Consider the following 7,827-nt stretch of genomic DNA (forward strand, 5'->3'; position numbering starts at 1 on the left):
CACAAAGCAACACAACGGGCTATCCGTGCTCTGCCCACCACGGGTATCGAAACCCGGATTCTAGCGTTGTCAGTCCGCAGACTTATTGCTGTGTGCCACTGGGGGGGGGGGGATGCCATATATACTGTCTTTAAACAATATTCAGTTTCATGATTCTAAGTGCATATGAGTGACACAAAAAACAAATTAAACAAAAACATTGTAACTGATTCCATTAATTATACTGAGGTTTTCTATTTATCTTTTGTATTCTATGTATCTAAACGTTTTGGTCAGTTCTTTAAAGTTAGTGTTTAGCAAATAAATATATGATGTTTGGTTTGAATTTTGCGCAAAGCGACACCAGGGCTATCTGCGCTAGCCGTTTCCAGTGACAGGCTAGAGGGAAGGCAGCTAGTCATGACCACCGACCGCCAACTCTTGGGCTTCTCTTTTACCAACGAATAGTGGGATTGGACGTCACATTATAATGCCCCCACGGCTGAAAGGGCGACATGTTTGGTGGTACGGGGGTTCGAACCCACAACCCTCATATTGCGAGTCTTCAATATTGTGTAAGAAGTAAACCTCACCGGCATTGAACGGTAAATAAACAAGTTGGTAACATGAGGGTTAAATGACCTATATACTCAAGATGATTAAGTCCAATTTAGTTGGTAGTTGGGCCACATTGAAGCATCAATCCTAACTCATAATCCAGTAGCACAGTGGTATGTCTCCGGACTTACAACGCTAGAAACCGGGTTTCGATAACCGTGGTGGGCAGAGCACAGACAGTCCATTGTGTAGTTTTGTACTTAACTGCAACCAAACAAACAAACATAATCCAAGTAATGTTCCAGTTTCATCTAGAAACATTGAATACAAAACTTTCACAATCATGTTTATAGTAACAACTGATTGATTAGAATAGCGACTTACAATGGTGAGATTAGAAATCCTGATTGGTTAGAAAAGTGACTTACAATGGTGAGATTAAACATCCTGATTGGTTAGAAAAGTGACTTACAATGGTGAGATTAAACATCCTGATTGGTTAAAAAAGTGATTTACAATGGTGAGATTACACATCCTATTTGGTTAGAAAGGTGATTTACAATGGTGAGATTAAACATCTTGATTGGTTAGAAGAGTGACTTACAATGGTGAGATTAAACATCCTGATTGGTTAGAAAGGTGACTTACAATGGTGAGATTAAACATTCTGATTGGTTAGAAAGGTGACTTACAATGGTGAGATTAAACATTCTGATTGGTTAGAAAGATTATGGAAGTAAGTGAATACCAAAACAAAATTGTACAATCTCTGCTGTGATTTCTTTTCCAATGAATAGTTTTTACAAAACTATGTTAAGAACAGATATTCAAGTCTTAACAAATTTCATGGAAAACAACAACAACAAAAAAAAAAAATTCCAATCATTGGGTTTAATACAAGGTACTCTGCTTATGTGAGTTGTTATCAATTTTTCAAAACAATATAGAGCTCCTTTGAGAAATTGGTTTTAGTTAAATATTCCATATTGTATCCATTCTTATCTGCTTATGCCACTTGAAACAGTTGTTCGAAAGCATTGGCCCTAAGTGCCTTGAAAAGACACTGCAAGGATTTAACTTCTATTGTGCCAATTGAAACCATAATGTGGAGGCACCATCCCTAAGTTCCTTGAAAATACATAGAAAGGAATTAAGTTATATTGTGCCATTTGAAACTGGAATTCGAAGGCACCGGCCCTAAGTACCTTGAAAAGACACAGCAAGGATTTAACTTCTATTGTGCCACTTGAAACTGATGTTTGAAGGCACCGGCCTTAAGTGTCTTGAAAAGACACAGCAACGACTTAATATATATTTTTTAAAGTAGAAGTAGAAACTTATCAAACACACTGCTGAAAAGTGAAGACAAGAGTATGTGAATTTGTAGTTAATGATCAAATTTAGAAATAACTAGAATTAAGTAAGTGATGATCAGGACACTTAGAATAATCTCCTTTAGTACGTCACCATTAAGTTCTCCGAAAAGTAAAAACAGTTAAAGATTTAAAGAAACTAAAAGATTACTGAAATGTAACGATTTTGAACTTTAATGTACTATCATTTTCTCTAATATGTCTCACGAAAGAAGAATATTCTGCTTATATACGGTGTGGAAACTTATGAACTCCACTGTAATGACTGTGATGATTACACATTTGTGTAAATTTGGCAGCAGCGGTTTTGCAAAGTTTGATCATAAACCATGTCATCAGTTTATTAGAATTAGGGTTCTGTTCAAAAAGAACGAGAAAACACCAAAAGAAAACGATTAGGTATAAGATCTATCACATTGCTCACTCTTCGTCGTCACTCTTTGCAAACTGGAAGTAGCAGTTTTGTGTTAAAATTGTAATTGTTTTCAAATATTTCCCACAGTGTCTTATTTATGGACAGAAAACAACGAATAAAAATGCCAGTGTGTAAAAATCATCTTCGAGACTGTCGTTGTTGTTTTAGCTTAAAACTGAATTGAGCAGTTTGATTGTAGCTTGAAAATTAAACATGAATGTGACAACAGAAATTAAGTCACTCTTAATTAGAAGCCTAAAGACACGTACGTAAGCCAACTCGATAACTTTGAAAACATCAGTTGTGTAAGGCATTGGAACGTTCCCATTATGGCGATGACTAAACTATTAATTTGGAAACATTTTTCGCTGATATAGAAATTCGCCCAATTTTAATTTGTGGTAAACTTTGAAAACGACTACATATCAGTTGTGTAAGGCATTGAAACGTTCCCATTATGGCGATGACTAAACTATTAATTTGGAAACATTTTTCGCTGATATAGAAATTCGCCCACTTTTAATTTGTGGTAAAAGCATTAGTTAAGACATATACAAATTAATTTTACATATTTTCACCTTTATTGTTTTATTTTCTACTACATTGGACAGATCATTGTAAAAAAAAACTTGCTTCATTATAACTGGCAAGCAGAAAACTGGTTATCTAATATTTGTGACCTCTTTTATAAAGTAATGATAAATATATATTATTGTGTATTTTAAACAGTAGATTTAGTTATTAAAGTCTAACTCGGTTGGCTACTTTTTGCATCATTATAAACAAATCATTTGTTTTCCAGCAAACTTTTCTGAGAACAGTACTTTTCAGTAAATAACAGTCGGACTGCGAAACATTTTATCTTTAAATGTATTTACTGTTGATTTTTATATCATTTTTATAGCGAAGATTTAAAGGAATATAGGGTGTTGCTGATATAATTACATTCCTTCATTTACTAATATTTATTCCCCCCAGTGGCACAGCGGTATGTCTGTGGACTTACAACGCTAAAAACCGGGTTTCGATACCCGTGGTTGGCAAAGCACAGATAGCCCATTGTGTGTAGTTTGTGCATAACTACAAACAAACAAACCTTGATAAAACGGATAAAAAAGGCTACACGATGTTTGATTGCTTCATGTTCTCGAGTCAATTTGCTTTAGAAACACATTATTGATTGAAATCCCAGCTTGTAACAGCAAATCGACAATACGAGAAATGTTAACTCATATTATTTTCCTTTCTTTCAGAAACTGATGAAAAAATTGCTCAGCTAAAAAAAGAAAAAAACTCTACTGCCAATAACTTAAAATTTTCCAGGATTATTATTACTTAAAGGTATAGTAACAACCATCAAGTAACAGATGGCAATGTTTAATCGGACTAATGGATGTTATAAGTTACTCCAATAATCTCAGAACTTTACTTGTTACTACTGTCACCGTCTGTACAACAGAGACGAAACGTTTGCAAGCAACAAAAAAGTGATGTTATAAATAAATCAGATGACATAATTATAGAACGTCGTATTTCTTCCATTTTGTCGTACAAAGTAGGAGAATAATGCATTTGTTTGTTTGTAACTAAACACAAAGCTACACAATGGACTATCTGTGCTCTGCCCACCATGGGTATCGAAACACGGATTCTAGCGTTGTAAGTCCGCAGACATACCGCTGTGCCACTGGGGGGGGGGGGTGACAGGAGAATAATATTAACTTCCTCAAAATTACATTGGTAGTTGGGGCACTCGACTCACAATCTACGGGTTGTGGGTTTGAATCACATCATCAAACATGCTCGCCCTTTCAGCCATGGGGACGTTATAATGTGACAGTCAATTTAACTATTCGTTGGTAAAAGAGTAGCCTAAGAGTTGGCGGTGATCTAGTCTATCACTGCTAAGTTAGCGACAGCTAACGCAGATAGCCCTCGTGTACCTTTGCGTGAAATTCAAAACAAACAAAACCAAAACAATATATTTATTAAGACTATACAATACTTATACTTCCAAAGTTCTAACTCCGTCTTTTATTCTTTTTGCATTTAGTTTACCCTGGCCTTCACCATTTTCTAGTCCTAGTTTCAAACTTCCCTTACAGCTGAGTTAATAGCCCTTGTAAACAAGCTAGCCCTTATCCTATTTAAATGTAAACCATCCATTCCAAAAAATTCCATTCTTCCACCAAACTGATCCCACAAGTCCATGGAAAAATAAAATATTTGTGACGAACAAGTCAAGAGCTGCCCACTAAAAAGGGGGCATCATCTCACAGAAGATAAAACCACCTGGCATCATCCCTCATAAGATAAAACCACCTTCTAAAAGTGTCCCCGAAGTGCTCACAATGAAAAGAGTTGTGTTATTTCTTAGAAGTACACAAGTTTAAGGTGATAAAACAATCTCCCCTAAGTACTTACGTCATCATTTTTCAGCAAAACCAAACCACACTATGAAGTAAATATCTTTCTAAAGTGTTCACAGTAAAACAAAAGGTAAAATGGGGTTAACTTCTAGAAACAAAGACGTAAAAGGTAAGATTATTTTTCCGTATTCAGTTTGGAACGTCTTACATTTAAAAGTTTATAAGTTGGTTTGAATTTCGCGAAAAACTATACAAAGGAGGGCTAGCCAATAACACCCACCACCAACTCTTGGACTAGTCTTTTACCAATGAATAGTTGGATTAGCCCTCATATTATAACACCCCCGTGGATGAAACGGGTATCATGTTCGGTGATGGGGATTCGAACCCGAGTCAGGCACCCCTATCTCTTAGGCCATGCCACACTAGTTTACAAATTATTAATCACTGACTTAGTTTTAGAAACTCTTTGGTATTTCAGCATTCGTATTTTCATTAATCCTTAAACATATCATGTTTAAATTAACACCTCCTCCAACAGCATATCTGTTTCTCACATTGCCTATTCGTAATAATGAAACCAAAGTTACAATATTAACCTCTACACTTCTCCGCTTTCTTTTTAAGCGAACGATTTCAGGTCGTGGGGGAAGAGTATTACACGGAGGTAAAAGGCAAAATATTCTCGTCCCCAGAACAAATCGCCATTAATTTCTGAAATTAAGAAGAAACTGTGCTATTTATTGAACATATTATCACACGTACAGCACTTTAGAAAATACTGGTGTCGAGTCAGGAGAGTGAATAGTAGTATTTCAACTAACCTATTTTGTTCTATTCTGCCACTATTTATAACCATTTTCTCTTAATATATTGACCTAGATTAAAAACATTTTCAGACATGGGTTGGTTTGCTGTTAAGTTATATAATGAGCTATGTATGCATCAAAGTCTGAAACTTACTACTGAGCAAAGGGGGAGCGGAGTAGGGAAGGCTATTGTCAGTCAGAGATCTATTGTAATTGTTTTTTTTTATTATCTGAAATGGTAACCTGAGCATTACGTACACCACACAACTTAATAACCTTTAAAGACAGATAAACACAGATTTCCCGGTAAAGTTATTCTAGTCCACCTTAGATGTATACGTTATTTTAAAATGGAATAAGCCCATTTTTTCTTACGTGTTTGTGCAAGAACTTTTGAAAATGCGTCATGAGGAACATGAAAAAAAGTTTCTCCTTTAATCGATCTATTTTTATACTTGTTTCACTTCGTACTGCACATAGCCAGGTTTGTTTGTGTATCCAACACGCATCACTTCGTACTGCACATAGCCAGTTTGTTTGTGTATTCAACACACAGCACTTCGTACTGCACATAGCCAGGTTTGTTGTGTATTCAACACACAGCACTTCGTACTGCACATAGCCAGGTTTGTTTGTGTATTCAACACACAGCACTTCGTACTGCACATAGCCAGGTTTGTTTGTGTATCCAACACGCATCACTTCGTACTGCACATAGCCAGGTTTGTTTGTGTATCCAACACACAGCACTTCGTACTGCACATAGCCAGGTTTGTTTGTGTATTCAACACACAGCACTTCGTACTGCACATAGCCAGGTTTGTTTGTGTATTCAACACACAGCACTTCGTACTGCACATAGGCAGGTTTGTTTGTGTATTCAACACACAGACTGAGTCATCTTCATGATTCTGATGAATAATACAACAGATGGTTCATCAGATAACGCGTGAATAATACAATTCCGTATTAACAGACGGCTCATCAGATAACGCGTGAATAATACAACAGACGGTTCATCAGATAACACGTGAATAATACAACAGATGGTTCATCAGATAACGCGTGAATAATACAACAGACGGTTCATCCGATAACACGTGAATAATACAACAGATGGTTCATCAGATAGCACGTGAATGATACAACAGATGGTTCATTAGATAACGCGTGAATAATACAACAGACGACTCATCAGATAACGCGTGAATAATACAACAGACGGTTCATCAGATAACACGTGAATAATACAACAGACGGTTCATCAGATAACGCGTGAATAGTACAACAGACGGTTCATCAGATAACACGTGAATAATACAATAGACGGTTCATCAGATAATGCGTGAATAATACAACAGGTGGTTCATCAGATAACACGTGAATAATACAACAGGTGGTTCATCAGATAACACGTGAATAATACAACAGATGGTTCATCAGATAACACGTGAATAATACAACAGATGGTTCATCAGATAACACGTGAATAATACAATACCGTATTAACAGACGGTTCATCAAATCTGATGAGACACAAACACTTACACACCAGTTAAGTTTTATTTCAGGGAGGGACTTCCTTATTGGGATAAAATAGACTTCGAAGTTCAGTATCTCTAGTCAAAACCTTTTATCAACCAGCAGCTTACTAACGTCAGTTTAAATTGTCAACTCTGTATAGCAAGTAACGCACCCTATTTGTACAGTTGCCAGCTGGACTGAAAACTTGCATCAAGCTTTTTCTGTAGCATTCTTTCTAATTATAAACAAATAAAAAACAGCATGTAGTTCTTAGGTTAGTGAAACGCACAGAAGAAATGCAATACCATTAAAATGGGAGGCAACAACATAATGTTGCCTAAGATCAGTGGTATAAATATATGATATCTGACATTAGCGATTGTCGGGACAGTAATGTTGCGTCATCGAGATCACGTGACAATTCTCACGCTCTCTTGTTTCTAGAACCATCCCGTATCTTGGCGAATGGTCTAGTATTTACTAGTAGGGTAGACTGGTATATATATAAGAGGGGAAAACGTGACGCGGTAAGGGAAGGTAATGTGTGTGTAGACAGTGAGTAATTGAACTGCAGTCACAGAGTATTGTTGAAGTTAACGTTCGTTCGTGATACTGTTTGTTTTAGCGTGAATATTGAGATTAAGTGTATAGCAGAGTTATATTCGGAAAGAATAAACTAGTTTTATTAAGAAAGGAGTTGTGTCGCTTAAGTTTCGTCGGAACGAAGTTACGGAAAGTTAATTAACAAACGGAGACGTAACAAATTGGTGTCAGAAGTGGGATAAAAAAAAAATGGAAAC

The 7,827-nt window shown here is 36.2% G+C and overlaps 1 protein-coding gene across 1 annotated transcript in view; it reads right to left on the reverse strand.

Annotated features, from left to right (window-relative positions):
- The window catches only part of LOC106470505, a 26,722-nt gene that overhangs the window by 6,614 nt on the left and 12,281 nt on the right, over positions 1-7,827 (reverse strand). The gene's annotated exons all lie outside the window — the stretch shown is intronic.

This window comes from Limulus polyphemus, unplaced genomic scaffold (genome assembly GCF_000517525.1).
Source record: "Limulus polyphemus unplaced genomic scaffold, Limulus_polyphemus-2.1.2 Scaffold4046, whole genome shotgun sequence".
NCBI classification, from domain to species: domain Eukaryota; kingdom Metazoa; phylum Arthropoda; class Merostomata; order Xiphosura; family Limulidae; genus Limulus; species Limulus polyphemus.